Here is an 18,189-nt window from a genome sequence, read left to right as displayed (position 1 = left end):
TCCTGTGTCTCCCAGGGTCACTCATGTGAGGAGAGGTTGTTCCCCGTGGTTACTGGCCATGACTACACGTTCTTTAATGTGCCGTAGTTACTGTGCATTTAGTTTAGTACTTCTTTAATGAAGTACTAACTGAATGTGCAGTGACTGTAATTACTGCGCTGTAGTGCCAGCGCACAGACAGTATTTTTTCTGACACTTACTGTACACTAACCTCATAACACTGTGCAGTAGTTTATTAGCACTGGTTAGGACTAGCTAGCTACTGCGCAGTATTATTAGGCTACATGCAATAAGTGTCTCATGTAGACACTCCCACGGTCGTGGTGTCCTGCATCCCGCCTGGCCTCGCAGCAGCTATAGGATGGGACTGAACAGCAATTTCACTTACCCCATGGAGGGCATCACTCACCAGCATGAGAAGCAAAGGTCTGACACCTCTCCCGGGAGAGCAAGAAGTTTGTGTCTCACTTCCCCATTGCCCTGTGTCACTGTGAGGAATGTCACTGTCATCACTACTCTGACAGTAATAATCAGCCTCGTCCTGGGCTTGGGCTCCAGTGATGGTCAACGTTGCTGTGGTACCAGAGCTGGCCCCAGAGAATCGGTCAGGGACATCGGAGGGTCTCTCTTTATCCTTGTATATAAGAAGTCGGGGGACGCTGCCAGGTTTCTGCTGGTACCACTGTGCATACTTGTTGTTAAGCTTCTCTCCAGTGCACGTGATGTGAGCAGTTTGTCCTGGAGACACAGACACCGTCGGCGGCTGTGTTAGCACGTACTCGGCAAGGGAACCTGAAAGGAGGAGGGAAAACACGGGGGTAAACTCCTAGATGGAAAAAGCTCCATGGGGAAGTGTGGTGAGAATAACCCCCAAGAGCCCTTGGCTTGAAGGGCTGAGATCAGTGCAGCCCGAGCAGCACCTGAGCAGTAGGTGAGCACCACGAGGAGCGGGGCCCAGGCCATGGTGGGAATCCGGAGCAGCTCGGCTTCCTCAGGCCAACCGGTCTGTGGCTGGGACCCCCTGAGTCCCTCTTAACCTCCCGGAGCTGAGATCAGCCCTTTCATGCAAATCTGTCTCTTGTCACTGGCTGCTGCTACTCACCCCCCGACACCTCCCTGCATATGATACGACTGAGGAGGGAAATATCAAGCTCATTTCACACAGGAAGTGCCTTGTGTCCCTCAGCTCCTGCACTTGGGATGGAAACAGGAGGGCAGCTGGGGGAGCAGAGACCCCAGTCTGGAGACTGCTCTGCCCCAGCAGCTTGTGCCTGACACCAGGGGCTCAGCTCCAGCCTGGATACAGGAAGGATCCACCTGCCTGAAGGACTTGGCATTGCCAGGATAATTGAGGCCTGATTTCCCAAGTCCAGGCCGCCTGCACACTTAGCACATGTTACACACCTTTAGACTGAATGTGTGCACGTTCAAGCAGGATAAGCCATGCTAGGAGCGCTCACATCACCCTGCAGAACAGATCTGCCCTTTCCAGCGAGGGGCATCTCCACATTGTACTGAGTAACGAGTGTAGAGCTAAGGTCCAACTGCTCCACAGAAATAAAAAGAGCAAGGGCAGTCACGGGGCTAAGCAGAGTGCTAGCTGCCCATTTCAGCAAGTCCTGCTGCCAGCGCATGAGCTATGGCTGCTGGGTCTTATCAGCTCTTTCTCTAGGGCAGTACGGTCCCCAGGCAGGTACTTGGCACAAAGCGGTCAGGGAAGAGAAGCCGCTGTGGCGCCCACTGCTCTGAGCGCATGTACACCCCATGCACCCCTGCACACCCTGCAGCTGGCAGCAGGAGTGAGAGCAGGCTTAGAAACTGTTTTGCATCCAGTTGTTTTCATGCAGGTCTCTCCGGAGGATTGCACCCTCGAGTGAAGTTCTGTGCCCGTTCCGCAGCACCCCGGTTCTCTGTTGATCTGCTGCTGTGACTTGCCCCTGGGTGTGACCCTGGTGTCAGACCATGTATTTCAAATCTAGCTGGGCTGAGGGCCAGATGACTTCCTGTCTTAGTGTACACTGGGCTGGGGAAGCAAGTGGTCAATGATGAGCAGGTTGTATTGCACTCCTTATCTTGTGCTGCAACCCACGGTGCCTTCAAGGTGCTTCACAGCAGAGGAAATAATGCGTGACAATTAAATATGTTGATGATACTGAGTAAAGAGCAGAGTAGAAGCTAAGCAGAGAGAACAAGGTTGGTAGGTTATTGAACCATTAAGGACAATCTTACAGCTGAGTTGTGCTATGGAGAAGGGGGTTTGCACTGATTGTGCCCTGTGACAGACACTGTCAAGCCTGGAAGGGAAAAGGTGGGAGGACTCTGAACTCTGGGCTGAGGATATTTCTGCTGCCTCTGGGGACCATATGAGGAGCATCAGACAGTCAAAGGGCCTGTTGGTTTCTTGGTGAAATCCTAGGAGGAAGGGAGACCCGCAGTTTCTGGAAGATCAAGAGTGAAATCTCTGGGTGATGCAGTTTGACCGACTTCAGGGGAGCTCTGCCAGTATCTGCTGCCCATGTACCTGGCCCTCAGTTCAGTGAAGTGGATGAAGACCCGGCTCTCAGACCACTGTAAATGGAAATAGTAAAGGTGGCCTTTGACAGCAGAAGGGCTACGTCTGGTCTCACTTCCCCACTGCACTGTGCCACTGTGGTACGTGCTGCCATCCCACACCTGGCAGCAATGAACAGTCTCATCCTGGGCTTGGACTCCAGTGCCGGGCAGCGTTGCTGTGTTACTAGAGTTGCATCTCAAGATGTGGTCAGGGAATCTCAGAGGGTCGGCCTGTAGCATGGGATATAATGGCTTGGGCCTGACTCCTCCAGCCTGGATAGAGGAAGGCACTTCCTGGTGGAAGGACTTGGCATTGCCGTGAGAACTGAAGCCTGATTTCCCCAGGTGCCTCCTGTGCACCCGCCTGCTGCAGCAGGAGCACCTGGGCTCCCTGTGCCACCACCCCGTTCCCAAAATAGGCAGGGACAATAGGTTTTTGAACCGGCCTTGATGCAAGTTTAAAGCATTTGAGATTAGCACAAACCATCCCTCCAAGAAGGCCCTTGTGTGGCAGCCTCTCCTCTGGAACCAGGTTCCCCCTCTGACACCAGTGTGAGCTCCTTGCTGCGCTGTAGGACCTGGAGCTTGCAGGGCAGGTTGCCAAGGGGAAAGAGGTCAGTCATTCCCCTGCTAGAGCAGAAAGGCAGGCAGTCCCTGCAGACGCATCCTCCAGGACGGGCATATAACAGGTGTTACTGGATGTGGAGGCAGAGAAGCGAGGAGGCAGGCCACTTGCTGGGCTCAGCTACGCGGTACAGCACACGCATTGCTCCCATCCGCGGCATCCAGGATGCACCTGAACAAATGTGGCGGGTGGATGCGGTGGGCTGGAGATGAGCAGGACCAAGAATTTGATGTGATGCGTGTGGTGGGCAGGGGCAGGTGGTGGTGGAGGAGGCTGCTGGCAGAGCAGCAGCAGCGGGGCTTCACGAGGGAGACCCCTTGTCTGCCAGGGAGCTGCTCATTGCTGTGAGCTGTGGGGCCTTGAGGGCACAACAGGGCCAAGCGTGGCATTGCTGAGGCCTGGTGCCCTTGGCACAAGCAGCAGGGATGGGCTGTGTGACCTCGAGGAGGAAACACGGGGGTGGGGTGCCAGTCTGGCTGCCTCTCCCTTCTCACACTGCTCCAGGGTTTGGGCAGGACTCCTCTCTCCACCTCTGCCTGTCACACAGCTCAGTCCCATACGCCTGCTCTGGAGATGCAGGAGGCGGCGGGGAGGGCAGCGTGTCTGACTGCAGCACTGGGAACCAGGGCAGGACAAGGAACAGGAGCCACGGCGGGAGTGTCACTCCCAACCCCTCACCCAGACAGCACAGACAGCAGGACTGGACTCGGGCCGGGGATCTGCAGGCTGACGTGTGGCTGTCCGCAGGGGAGCTGGGCACAGGGGGACAGTGCCTGGCACTAGACCGCAGGAGTCCCCTGTTCACCCCTGCACGGGTCAGGGCTGTTGTGGGGGGCTGTGCTGTGACCAGGGAGCCCCTCGGGTGGGTGAAGGCCTGCACTATAATGCCATGGGTGATGGCCCTGGCTATGTGCCCTATGCTGATCCTGAGCTTTCCCCCTGGGGTCTGTCACCAGTGGGTGCTTGCACAGCAACCTTGTTGGCAGTTGCAACTCGTACTCTCAGGGGAGTATTTGGTATCAAGCGTTTCCTCTTCAGAACAAGAAGTTTCTGTCCCATTTCCCCAATGTCTTTGCCAATGTGATGAGTGATGCTGTCTTGGATCAGCACCCGGAAGAAATAGTCCACCTTGCCCTGGGCTTTGACTCCCGTGATGGTCAGTGCAGTCGTGACACGGGAGATGGCTCCAGAAAACTGGTCAGGGACACACGAGGGTCTCTATCCTTGGACATCACAAGCTTGGGGAAGATGCCAGGGTTTTGCTGGTATCAGGACACACAGTATTTCTCAACCTTTTCTCCTCTGCACACGAACTGAGCACTTTGCTCAGACATGCTGTGGACAGAGGAGCGTGCTCTGGCTGCAGGAGTTTCACACCACATCCTACTGGAGATCAGACCCCAGGTTTCCTTGGCAATGCTTAAACCCAAACCTTGGTGCCCACAAGGAGACTGCCCGTGCTGGTAGCATACTACCCGGGGCTGTGTTGGGAGCTGGAGCTGGAGCTGGAGCTGGCTGGAGGGTCGGTAGCAAGTGTCCCAGCAGCTAGGTGCAGTCAAAAGGCCCTTCCAGTGGGAAAGGGGCATTATAATAAAAACCTGCTTTTCAATCCTGCTCAGCCATTTGGAAATGTGACCATGTCTATACTGGGGCTGAGATCTGTGCAGCTCTGGTTGCTCCTGATAGTCCCAAACAGCTGCTGGGATCAGCAGTGAACTGCTGCTGCCAGTATCCCTGTCACTGTGCTGCTGTGTATCACTGGGCACCCTAAGTCACATCCCATCTACAGTACTTGTGGGGGTGACACAGGCTCTTGCACTGGCCTGGACAAGGATTAGCAGAATCTGAGGTGAACAAACAACCCTCCCAGGAGGCAGCTGCACTTCAGCATCACCTTGTGATACCAGCAACCCCCACCCCAACTCCCCCAGTCCCTAACAGCAGTACTAACTTCTTGCTGGGCACGTCTACATGGGCTATGAATGCAACAAGACTTCCTGCGCAGAATTTTACTATTCAGTAAGCACTCCCCGGGAGCACGTCTACATGCACTCCCTGCTCTTGCCCCCCGCAGCAGCTGGGGTAGCCCCAGACTCCCTTGGGATGCTAGTGTCTGCGTGGAGCCAGGAGACATCTGCCAGCTGCAGCAGCAATTGTCTCCTTGCCCTGGACACATCACACCCTGGGCCGGGAGACAGCACTCCCAGCCCCTGCGCATGGAGACCATACCCAGAGCCAGCGGGGCTTCCCTGCCCGGCTGGCGGCTGGCCCAGAGCTGTCCTGCCTCTGGGACACCTCCCAGCCGGTCCGGGGCTGGGTGGGGACTTCCGTGAAGAGCCTGGGGCTGGCCAGGAGCTGTCTCACTTCTGGGGCAGCTCCCAGGCAGCTCTGGGCTGGGTGGGGATTTCCCTGAGCAACTAGGGACTGGCCCTGGGCTGGGAACTTTGCCCCCAGACCTAGCGCTGGTTGGTCCCCTCTTAGGTTCCCATGTGAGCAGCGAGGAGCAGTGCCTCTTCCTTCTCCACCTCCCAGGAGCGTGGGGAGCACTCACCCGCTTGGTGCTTTGAAATGACATGCTCCTGTGCACTGGCTCGGTGTGATGTGCAGGTGAGACAGGTTCAGGTATGGGACAGGCCAGATGTGGGGGTGGCAGGGGATGTTATAGCTGAGTCCCTGCAGTCCACACATGGCTCAACACACTCTCGGCTCTGTCCAGGCTTCAGGGCAGCCCTGGTTGCACAGCACAAGAAAGAGCTCTGCCCGTAGGGACTAACGTCTGCGCCAGCCTGGCTGGTCTGTCCGAGACACTGAGCAGTGCCCACCTTCCCTTTCTCCTGCACCGCAGCCTGTCACAGCCCCGTGCAGCCTGCGGTGTGGCCCACTCCTGCCCGGGGCCGGATTGACCCTTTAGTGCAGGGGTGGGCAAAATGCGGCCTGTGGTCATTCTACCTGGGCCGCAGGGGCGCCTAAAACTTTTAAAAAATTAATATTTTTCTGCCTCTGGCTGCCTGTCACGTGGCCCTCGATGGCTTGCCAAAACTTGGTAAGTGGCCCTCCACCCAAAATAATTGCCCGCCCCTGCTTCAGTGGGTCCTAGGCAAACAGCTTGTGGGCCCTGGGCTGGTCGAGACCCCCTTCCCAAAGTGGTGCTGCCACCCATAGGGTGCGGGGCTTGGAGCTGATGCTAGGAAGCATCTGGCAGAGGGGAAGGGAAGGGAAAGGAGGTGGACAGGGCCATCTGCGACACAGCCGGCACAGAGGGAAGGAGCAGACCCCGGGGAGCTCAGGGCCCTGGGCATATGCCTACTTTGATTGCGCATTATTCGGGCCCTGCCTCCACCTGCTGGAAGGACTTGGCATTGCTATTATAACTGAAGCCTGATTTCCCAAGGGCCAGGACGCCTGCACACTCAGCATGCGTCAAACACCTTTAGACTGTGAACATCCACACGGTCAAGCAGGATAATCCATGTCAGGAGTGCTCACATCACATCCTAGAACAGATCTACCTTTTCCAGCAAGGAGCATCTCCACATTGTGCTGAGCAACGTGCTAAGGAGAAGGGGGCAAGACAGCAATGCTAATCTGTGTTGGTACCAGCGCACGCTCTATGTTGTTGTCAGAGGAGGTCAGTCTAGTTTTGTCCTAGAGTCAGACACCGAATGTGGCCGAATCACCATATTCTGGGCAAGAGACCTTGGAATAGGAGGGGAAAACATTGGAAAAATCCAATGTGCGTGAATGTACCGAGAGACAACACACATTGCAGCTAGAGGAGGCAGAGAAAAGAAAACCTCTCTTAAGGAAGACACTTAGGGCTTTTTACAGGTGAAAGCGCTGCAGTGCCAAGCACTTTGAAAAGCGCTCAGCGCTGTGAAGCATGCAGTTGTATAAGCAGAGAAATGCATGTCAGTGGGAAGAAAATGGTGGCAGCGCACTGTTGAACTAAAACACATGGCACAGTAGTAGTCAGCCTCATCCTCTGCAAGGACCCCGGCGATGGTCAGGTGGCCGGTGTTACTGGACGTGTCCTTGGAGCCAGGGAAGTGAGCGGGCCCCCGCAGCCCTGGTCTTTATCTGAGTCTCAGTTGTAACACAGCAGGTGCTGCGGGGCGGTGGCCCTGATTTCTGCTGGTACCAGCTTGGACTCCTGTGATGGTCAGTGTCAGCAAATGGCAGCTGAAGCAAGAGCAGGCCGAGAAACTGGTCCCTCCTGTTGTTTCCAAGCATATCTCCTGGGAGGTTTGTGACTGGGGGTGTTGCTCTGTGCCTGTCCTGCAAGACCCCCAATCTCTGCTGGATCTGCTGCTGTAATCTGCCCCTGGGTGTGACCCTGGCATGAAGCCATGTATTTCTGAGCTAGCTGGGCTGGGGGACAGTTCACTCCCTGCCTCAATGCACACAATCCCACGGCTGAGCTCTACTACGGAGTATGGCGTTTGCACTCATTAAACTTTGCAACCTAGACACTGCTAAGACTGGAAGGGAAAAGGTGGGAGGACTCTGAACTCTGGGCTGGGAACACTTCTGCTGCCTCTGGGGACCATCTGGGAAGCACTAGCCAGTCAAAGGCACTGTTGGTCTCCTGGAAGATCAGGAGTGAGATCTCTGGGTGATATCTTTTGATTGACTTGAGGGGAGCTCTCCAGTATCTACTAACAAAAACTTGTCCGTTACTTCAGTCAAGTGGATGCAGGCCTGGCGCTCAGACCGCCGTAAACATACACGGTAAGGGTGGGGTGCGACAGCAGAAGGCTTGGGTCTCACGTCCCATTGCAGTGCCACTGTGGAAAGTGCTGCCGCCCCACATCTGGCAGTAATGAACTGCCTCATGCTGAGCTTGGAGTCCAGCAAGGGGCGGCGTAGCTGTGTTACTGGAGTTGAAACCCAGGACTCGGTCAGGGATGCTGGAGGGTCTGCGTATAGCATCAGACATAATGAGCATGAGGGCCCTGTGAGGCTCCTGTTGGTACACTGACTCTGCGCTCTTTTGATATCTCTGTTGTCCTCAGAGGAGGCCAGTTTATCTTTGTCCCAGAGACATAGGCATTGATGGTGGCCCAGTCACCATGTTCTGGGCAAGGGACCCTGGGACAGGAGGGGAAAACATTGGGCATAGTCAAATGTGAGTAAATGTACAGAGAGAGTACACACATTGGAGGCAGAGCAGGCTGGAGAAAGGAAAACCTCTGTCAAGGAAGTTACATAGAAAAGGCCCTTCTTCCTCACCATGCCAGTGTGGTGAGCAGGACGAGGAGGACAGGGGGCTCAGGCCATGGTGGGAATCCAGATTAGCCTGACTTCCTGAACCCAACGGTCTTTGAGTCCTTTTAAACCCCTGGAGATGGGAACGGCCCCTTTGGGCAGATCTGGCTCCTGCTCGCTGCCTGCTCTCAGAGAAAGTTAGGGACATAGGGAAGAACACGTGCAAATAAAACCCGGTCCAATCTCAGGGACAAAGTGACCCAAAAGGCTCCATCTGTGCACAGAGAAGGCTCCTCTGGGGCCAAGAGACTCAAGTGTCGTTCCCCTAAGGCCTCGGTGCAGGAGAAGGTCATTGTCATTGTCATGGCCCTGACCCCAAACCTTGGTGGCTGCTCTAATCAGAGCTGAGGGCAGAGGGGAAAGTCTCTGCTGCCTCCACATCTCTCTCTGTCCTGGCTCCACATTTTAAAAGTAAAACAAGGGCCTCACAGGCATTTCCTCCAAGACTAACAGTTTGTTCACGTGCTGAGAGGACGGGGCTGTGGCTGCGTAACGGTGGGTGACACTGGGAAGGTGGAAGGAGTCAGGTAGGAGAGGGGCAGCTCCGCAGCTCTACGATGTCCTGACTCTGGACACTTGAGGAGACATGTCACAGAGAGCAGAGGGGCTCCGTGGGGGAAACAAGGGAAGAGCTCCCGACATCCCACTCAGACGGGGGTTGGCAGAGAACCGGTCGCTCCCCTGCAGAGGCTCCTTGCCGGCTCCCGGCTGGGGGAGGGCACAGGAGGTTTTTGTCTCACTTCCCCCTGTGGCTGTGCCACTGTGACAAGCATCACTGTGCCACACAGCACAGTAATAGTCAGCCTCGTCCTCCGCGAGGACCCCGGCGACGGTCAGGTAGCCGCTGTTACTGGACGTGTCCTTGGAGCCAGAGAAGCGAGCGGGGACCCCGGAGCCCTGGTGCTTCTCAGAGTCCGACTTGTAATACAGCAGGTACTGAGGGGGGGTCCCAGGTTTCTGCTGGTACCAGTTCACATAGTAGCCACTGATGCTGTTCCCACTGCTCATGGTGCAGGAGAGTTTCACGGTGGTCCCTGGGGACACTGACTGTGAGGGCGGCTGAGTGAGCAGAGACTGTGATCTGGCACCTGGAAAACAACATGCAGACCCCGTCACATGCGCCCAGTGCTGCCCTCCTGCTGGTCCTGTGCTTGGGGCGCTGGCTGCAGCAGCCACTTCTCTGGGTAATGATCCCTCTGCCCACTCTCACCTGCGCACCACGTCCCCACCAGGACCAGGAGGGGAGCCCACAGCATGGCGAGGAGATCACGGGCCCTTGCAGGGGAGAGAGGGGCAAACACACCGAAAATGCCCTCCCATGCCTGCCTCTTATATAGGCAGTGAGGGGAAGTGGAGGGGAGGGGAGCAAGGAAGTGGGGCCTTGTTGCTAATGTGCTCCTGTCTGACTGGCCCCTGTGGGCACAGGGGAGGAGCCACGTGCAAGCGGGGTCAGTCCACAAGAAAAGGATCTCCCTGCATAAAGAGCCAATGTGTAAGGAGTGGACGCCCTTCTTCACTCTGTCCTGGGCGCTGCCCACTCCTCCGCCAGGCCATGCAGAGGGCCCCATCCCGGAGGAGGGAGGTGGGTGGGGGCATGCAGGTCTTCTTTGAAGGTGAGAAGGGAGGCAGGGGAGTTACGTTCCCTTGTCCCCGTGGAAGGGGTGGAGGATGAGGACGGCAGCAAGAATCCCCCCCAACCTGCAAACTGATCTCAAAGTCAAGCTCATCCCACAGAGTTCGTGCCTCGAAGGACTCAGACACTCAGTGCATGCGGTTTGTTCCCATGGGCAGGGGCTGGTCATATGGCTTTCACTTGGGTGCAAGGTGCTGTCCTGGCAGGCCCTGGCCCCCAGGCTTTGGGGCCAGGAAGAGACAGCAGCACTGGCTGCAGACTGCCCCGAGCTGGAGCTGGAGCTGGAGCTGGAGCTGGAGCTGAGTGAAACGCGGGTACTAAGTGTCCCAGCAGCTGGCTGGATCCTGGTCGGCCTGTACTACTGTCCCCTGCAGGGGGGAGCCAGGCAGGCAGGGGGAGGGGACGGGGCTGCAGGAAGGGGGACCGATCTTCTGTTTCTGCCCCATGCGCCTCTTCCTGCCCAGCTACAGCAGGGCCATGTGCAGGACTGCTGAGGTCTGGTGCCCGGAGCACAAGCAGCAGGGCTGGGTCGGGTCACCTTGAGTAGGCAACTTGGGGATCGTGTGCCAGCCTGACTAGCCCTCCCTTCTCACCGTGTGCAGGTTTTGGGCAGGGGAGCCTCACTCCTGCTCTGCCTGTCACCTAGCTTGGTGCAAGACGCCTGCTCTGGAGATGGAGGGGGAGGGAGGGCAGCGTGTCCCACTGCAGCACTGGGAGCCACGGCAGGATGAGGAACAGGAGCCACGGCAGGAGTGTTGCTCCCCGAACTCAGCCAGGCCCAGCCCCTCACCCAGACAGCACAGCCAGCAGGACGGGACTTGGGCCTGGGATCTGCCGGCTGACAAGTGGCTGCCTGCAGGGAAGCTGGGCACAGGGTGGGGACACGTGGCACTCGGTTGCAGAAGGGCCCCGCGCACACCCTGCGCGGGGCAGGGCTGTTGTGGGGGGCTGTGCCGTGAGCAGGGAGCCCCTCGGAGGGGTGAAGGCTCACACCGTCATGCCGTGGGTGATGGCCCTGGCTACATGCCCCGCGCCAATCCTGAGCTTTCCCTAGGGTCTGTCACCAGAGGGTGCTCACATATTTTATTCAGCTAAGTTACATAATTCTATTTTTTTAAAATTCTTTTTGGTGTTGGTTGGTGGAACCGGAGCGTGCTCCATCCACTCCATGCATTGACCTGGTATGACAGTGCTTCCAGGACCGGTGCAAAAAAAATTAAAAAAAAAAAAAAAAAAAAAGAAAAAAAAAAAAAAAAGCCTTGCTGACAGTTGCAGCTTGTCGTCTCAGGGGAATATTTGGTATCAAGTGTTTCCTCTTCAGAACAAGAAGCTTCTGTCCCATTTCCCCTCTTCCTGTGTCACTGTGATGAGTGCTGCCGCCTTCGAACAACACCTGGCAGTAATAGTCCGCCTCGGCCTGGGCTTGGACTCTGGTGATGGCCAGTGTGGCTGCGGTAGCAGGGCTGGCCCCAGAGACCGGGCAGGGACATCAGAGGATCTCTCCTTATCCTTGAACATCACAAGCTGGGGGATGCTGCCAGGCTACTGCTGGTGGCAGGAGAGTTTCATGGAGATTTTCACGTAGTGTTTCTCAACCTTTTCTCCTCTGCACATTAGCCGAGCAGTTTGCTGAGACGTGCTGTGCACAGGGCAGTGTGCTCTGGTGGAGGAGTTTCGCTCCTCATCCCACTGGAACGTGGAGCCAGCTGTTTTGCGTGGCAGAGCTGAATCCCAAACCTTAGTGCCCACAAGGAGACCCCAGTGCTGACTGCAGACTCCCTGGGGCTGGGTTGGACGCTGGAGCTGGCGGGAGGGGAGAGAGCAAGTGTCCCAGCAGCTGGGTGGAGTGAAAGGGCCCCCTCCCAGTAGGAAAAGTGTCACCATATCCACGGCCTGCTTCTCAAAGCTTCTCGGCCATTTGGGAATTTGGTGGTGCTGTGCGAGGCTTTGGACAGAGCCTGCCTGGCTGAAGTTAAAATGGGGATTGCATGCTCAGTGAGCCTGGGAAATGGCTGGTATTGGGCATGTTCTGGCTGGGTTGTGATAGTGTGATTGATCATGCTGCTGAGCGAGAGCGGAGATGGGGCTGCTGGGAAAGGGCAGGGGGTCCTGCCAGTGTCATTCCCTGGCTTCAGGGAAGCATCATTCAGTGATGGTGAGGAGGGCAGTCACTGTAGGCCTTGGCACCACTGAACCCTGTGGTAGAGACCATGGGGTAGCAGTGGGGCAACTCACCCAGGGCTGTGCATCTGAGCTCTTGTCCTCAGCTTGGTTGTCACAGCTGTACAGACAGAAAATGTCCACGAGCATCCCTGGCTTGGTTCAGCTGCCTTCTGCTGCCTCAGAACAGCAGGCACCAAAGCCCCTCTGTGCTGAAACTACTGCATCTTCTGTGTGTGCGCTATGCTGACGCCTGGACCCTGGAGTGATGCTGGTGCTGGACCCGGGAGGGATCTCACAGCTGGACCCTGCCTCAGCAGAGCAGCTACCTGCTTGCAGGGCTCCCGGAGAGGCTGATCCCTGCTCCTACCCGCACACAGACCCCTCCGCATCAGTTCCCACCCTCCCTGCAGCTCCACTGATGTCAGGCCTGTTTGTCAAGGAGTCAGTCATACTGGGCCTCACTCTCTGGGCTCTGATGTCACTCTACTGGGAGCTGAGGTTTGGGGAGAGGGCTCAGTTTGGCCAAAGACTTTTCTGTCCTCTTAGGCGTGAAGTCACAAACTCTGTTACCCCCGTCTCACACCTGCTTGAAGCCCTTTTCCCCCAACTCACATCTCCTGGGGGAATGGATCAGCTGGTAATTGCGGAGGGTTTTGGGGTTCCTATTTGAGCAGAGTGAACATATTGCAGGGGATAAAGGTAGCCCTGCTGTAAGGAACCGAGCAGGCACTCATCGTGGGTGACACCTCAGTGGTCCCCCCTTGAGGCTCGCACCAACCGCTCAGATTCCCAGCAGAAGAACAACAGGGAAAGTGCTGCTGCTGCCATCCAGCCCAATGCAATCACAGTGTCCCTGCCCACCCTCTCTGGGGGGCTGGATGGCACTTGCTGTCCTTCCTCCTCTCTCTCTCTCTCTTTCTTAGCTATAAATATCTGCCCAGAGGAGTTTTCCATCTATTGACTCCTCTGTGAAGTCCTATGAAATATGAACTTTCAGTTCTACCCAGGAGAATTTTCACAATCTCTTCTCCAATGCCCGAGGAAGGGTATTTGTACCCGAAAGCTTGCAATTAAAGTAATTTTTCTGCAAAAATCTTGTTGGTCTAATAAAAGATATCATCTCTACTACGAGTCCTGATTGCCTGTCCCAGCTCTGTGGCTTCATGCAGGGCTCCGACTCCTGGCAGATTCCTGTTAAAAATGAGCTCCCTGACACCTTCCTTCCAAGAGGAGTCAGTCTTCCCAGGGGAGCTGCAATCCCTGGGAGGAAGGGAGGAGACCTCTGTTAAAGATGGGAGGAGACAGGAGCTTGTCCCCCTGTGGAAGGACTGCTTCAGAAAGCAGAGTCGCACTGTGGATGGTACCAGGGGTGAGGTGTCCTCGTTTAGCGGGGCACCCAGTGTGGTGACAGATGAGAGTGGGGCACCCAGTTGGGTGGGGGCTCTGGCAGGAGCAAGAGAAGATCCCAGGGCTCTGAACCATCCTGCCCTGCACAGTGTCCTGGGTGTTAGGTGAGACTGTCTCTGTGGGGAGGGGACAGGCTGTGATTGCAGCATGCCTGGAGGGATCCCTGGGAAGTGGCATGTGAAATCTGCTTCCCCACAGCTGAGCTGGCCGGTCATAGCATCACAGAAACAACCGGAGATCTCTGTATCACTTCCCCAGTGCATCGTGTCACTGTGTAAAGAGTTGCTCTCGCTATCCCATGCAACACAATAATAATCAGTCTCGTCCCCAGCCTGGACTCCAGTGATGCTCAACGTGGCCGTGTCACCAGAGCTGGCACCAGAGAATCGGTCAGGCGTGCTGGCGGGTCTGTTGTTATTACTGTATATAACAAGTCGTGGGGCACTGCCAGGATTTTCCTTGTACCAGCTCACATTTTTGCCACCTATGTTGTTCCCAGAGCAGGTGAGCTGAGCGGTTTGTCCTAAAGACACCGACACTGATGATGGCTGAGTAACCACACACTGGGCAAGGGAACCTGAAAGAAGAGGAGAAAATATTGGAAGAAAGTTCTTGTAAATCTCATTAGTATAATTTACTGTAGTAAATGAGTACAGTTCATTAGTATAATTCACAATGCAGGGATGTGGGGAAGTGAAAATGGCCCTGGGCAGGGAGACCGTGAGATCTTGTCCCTTCATAGTACGGGTGCAATAACTGAGGGCTATGAGGAGAAGCGGGGCCCAGGCCATGTTGGGGATCCAGTCAGCTTGGCTTCCTCAGGCAAGTGGGTCTCTGGCTGGGACTCCATGAGTCTCTTAAATTCCCTCTGTTCAGACTGGCCCCTTCATGCAAATTTGTCCCCTGTTCTTCTCCTCTCTCCCAACACAGGTTTGGGGTTTGGGTGGTGCCCCCTGTCCTGTCCCACAGCTCTCTAGGTCGAGCTGCTCTGGAGACCATGGCGCAGGGACCCACAGCAGGATGCGGTGGGAACACAGTTGGGAGTGCCAGCCCCTTCAGCCCAGCCCACAACAGCCCATCTCAGCGCCAGCACTCGGTCTGCAACGGGGGTTAGTGCATTCCCTCGCCTGCCCCACACCGAAGTGTAAGGAACCTGCTGCCGTACTGTGCTCGTCCTGAGACTGCCCTGGTGTGGGGCATGGTGACGGCAGGAATTTTTAGTCCCCTGGACAACTCCCCTGCCTAAGTTGTTATAGTTGCTGTTTGAGTACATAACATCTTATGCTGCGCCCGTGTAGTAGTCAGTTCAGTTAAGATTATTCTAGCAAGAGTGGGCTCTTGCCCTTTGCTGACATAAGTGACCCAGGTTTGCTGTGGAGCGTGCGTAGTGGTGAGCGTCCACCTGATGAGCGGTGAGTGCAAGGTTTTCCTAGACATTTCATAGATGCAGACATTAGGGCTGGAGGGGACCTTGGAAGATCCTCGAGTCCAGCCCCCTGCCCCAGGGGCAGGAAGTCCCTGTGTCGTTCAGTGTGCCTATAAAAAAGGTTTGGTGTATGTAAGCTGTGTAACAATAGACCGTTTGACAGAGAAGAGACTGTTGCATGAGAGCGGGAGTATGAGTTTGTGCATCTGTGGGCCAGTAGCCAGGATTGTGAAGCAACTCCAGCTTGTTATCTGCGTGTTCCCAGCTTGAACGTTACTGTGTGACTCTGGTAGATGTTAATATACCTTTTTTTACTGTTTTATCCCGTTTTATAACTTATATTCTGTTATATCTAACAAGATACTTACATTTGGGTTAATACATTCCTGTGCATGTGTTTATTTTGTGCTCTTATACACAAACTCCCACATAAAGCCCAGCGGATATCCAGCCAAAGCTTTAACTCTTAGCTTAGCTGGCTAAACATTATGGCTCTTGGCCCCTCCTTCTCCTCAGCATTTTAATTAGTTGCCTGCCCACTCCAATATCAATTCATTTGTGAACTCTAGTTCGAGTACTGACGAGTTAACGATGGTGGGCGCGCAGTGCCCTCCCGCGGTCCCTGCTCCATGCTCCAGCAGGAGGTTTCTGACCCAGCTGGAGGTGCTGACCGCCGAGTTGCGACAGAAGTTGATCCTGGCTGGCGTTGCCCGTATTGGAGACCTCCTGGACTACGGCAGGCGGGAGCCCGCTCTGCTGGCCTGGCGCAGGGGTCTAGCCACGACACGTACAACCTGCCATTTGGTCTGGGAGGTGAAATCTGCCCTACCTCCTGATGTCCTTGCTTTTGTTGGCCAAGTCCTGTGTGGCTGGGGCACCCCAGTGGCTGAGTCTGTACTCCACCCTCACCCCATGAGCCACTGGGGACCTCTGCTGGCGGCTCCTCCATGGAGCCATTGCCACGGCCATGTACGTGGTGAGCTTCATGGACACCCCGGTCTCCTGCCCCTTCTGCGGGCAGAGGGCGACCCTGGCGCACGTGGCCCTCGAGTGCGCCAGGCTGCTCCACCTCCAGCTCCAGAACCTCCTCTCGAGGTTCTGGTTGAATTTCACCCCCCACCTTTTTGTTTTTGGTCACCCCATCCGTGGCCCCACCAAGTCCTGGGACCTCCTGGTCAACCTCCTCCTGGCCCTGGCCAAGTGGGCCCTGTGATCACCCTGGTGAAAGGCGAGTTGGGGCGCTTTAAGCCCTAGCCCTCACCTTAGGGTGGGTCGTGGTACTCCAGAGGTAGTTGTGGGGGTTTGAGACCCCAGGGAGGAGAGCTGGGGCCAGGCACGGCTACAGCGACCTGAGCCCGCCTGTGGGGGGAAGCCCTGAGACCTTGAGTAAAGGGGGCGTTATGAGCAGTGCGGAGCCCCCAGTTGTGTGTGTGTGTGTGCGTGGGGGGCAGCGTGCGGAGCCCCCAGGTGTGCGTGGGTGTGGGGGGGCAGCGTGTGGAGCCCTCAGTTGGGGATGGGGGGGGCAGCGTGCAAGCCCGCAGTTGTGTGGGGGGGCAGCGTGCAGAGCCCCCAGGTGTGTGTGTGTGGGGGGGGCAGTGTGCGGAGCCCCCGGTTGTGTGTGTGTGGGGGGGGCAGTGTGTGGAGCCCCCAGTGTGTGTGTGTGTGTGTGTGTGTGGCGGGGGGGCAGCGTGTGGAGCCCTGTGATGGGAGAAGGGGCTCAGCCAGAGAGAGCCCAGTCCTGACCCCACTAGGTGCTCCAATGCTGGGAGGCAGAGTTTGGGCCGAGTATAGCATCTGAGCCCCGGTCGAGAGGGGGCAGAGCTGAGGCGCCACAGCGAGAGGGGCAGTGATCAGAAGCCCCAGGGAGAGGGCAATGTGGAGCCCAGTGAAGGGAGAATAGGGGCTTGGCCAGCGAGAGAGAGCCCAGTCCTGAGCCCAGTAAGTGCTCCAATGCTGGGAGGCAGAGTTTGGGTCAAATGTAACACCAGCGGTAGTACCACGACCTGCTGCCCGGGGGGGAGTGAGAGTCCCCTGTGAGGTAACCCCAGCTCCCCATGCCTGTAAAGCAGGACCCAGAGAGGGGGACCGTGGGAAAAGAGTACAGGTCATACAGCGAGGCCTGCCAGAGATTCACAACTGGCCTAGGTGGGGGCCAGGACCAGGAGGGTCAGAAAGGCAACAAGGCCCACGGAGAGGGATGCCCAAGAGCTGGGGGACTGGGGTCCCGACTGGCCTGGAGGTGGACCAGGGCTAGTGTGAGCCGAAGGTCCCAGTGAGGGGACCGCACGCGAAGGGGAAGTGGTGGCGGGGAGATATGTGGCCCAGTATGATGGGGGCAGTGTCTACCTGAAGGGAGGAACTCGTGCAGGGTCCCATCGTGGGGAACTGGCACATTTGAAAACATCATGATGTCATCGCCAAGGCTTGGGCTGCGGTGTAGGGGAGGAATGAAGCTGCAGATAGTGGCCTCTAGCAGTGGGGCAGAAAATGGGCCGCCTCCCACCTAATCACATCTATTAACTAATCAATTAAGACCAAGACGTGGCGGGCGAGAAGGCGGGTGGTTAGCCCAAGAATACGTGGGCGGGCCACGCGGAGATCGGCCCCAGTAGGCCCCCTGTTACAAGAAGCTACAATGTATAAACATTGCACTGATGTAAAAAAACCCATGTTGGAAACGATGAACCTTGTCATCCCCTGTCTGCTGTGGGATCATCCCACTGACAACCAGGAAAGATGATTCTGGTATCAAACTCATGCCTCATGCTCTGCGTGTTCAAATTGACGGGAGGATGTCGTGAAGGTGTCATCAAAGGTCTGAAGCCCACACTGTAATGTCTCAGCACACCCAAAATATCTCTGTTGTGCAGCATGGACTGGAGTGGAACTGAGCGGAGCAGGTGCATGGTTATGGATGACCAAGAGAGCTGTTCCTCTCCCCTCCAGCAAACTGTATCCTGCTGTTACAACCCAGTGGTACCAAGAGGGAACTGGGTAACCACTCTTGGGGCTCCCAGCTAGTGACCAGGGAGCTGCCCCGTGGGGCATAAGGCACAGCTGGGATGTGATATGGCATGTACGGCCCATCACTATCCCATGGTTAAGTGTAGAAGAGGT

General features: G+C 56.3%; 2 pseudogenes across 1 annotated transcript; one reads left to right on the top strand and one right to left on the bottom strand.

The window, feature by feature from the left end:
• Window positions 1-468: 468 nt before the first annotated feature.
• On the bottom strand, window positions 469-9,734 carry LOC149851741 (immunoglobulin lambda variable 5-45 pseudogene; annotated as a pseudogene). The gene is made up of 3 exons (XR_016439556.1): window positions 9,654-9,734; window positions 9,184-9,531; window positions 469-792 (listed from the first exon to the last, which is right to left on the bottom strand). The product of XR_016439556.1 is annotated as an immunoglobulin lambda variable 5-45 pseudogene (transcript).
• Window positions 9,735-11,176: 1,442 nt separating this feature from the next.
• On the top strand, window positions 11,177-11,291 carry LOC149851740 (U2 spliceosomal RNA; annotated as a pseudogene).
• Window positions 11,292-18,189: the final 6,898 nt, after the last annotated feature.

The sequence above is a fragment of the Crocodylus siamensis genome, unplaced genomic scaffold (genome assembly GCF_052110815.1).
Source record: "Crocodylus siamensis isolate JL-2025a unplaced genomic scaffold, ASM5211081v1 HiC_scaffold_298, whole genome shotgun sequence".
Classification (NCBI taxonomy): Eukaryota; Metazoa; Chordata; order Crocodylia; family Crocodylidae; genus Crocodylus; species Crocodylus siamensis.
This window is presented reverse-complemented; position numbering and strand designations above follow the sequence as displayed.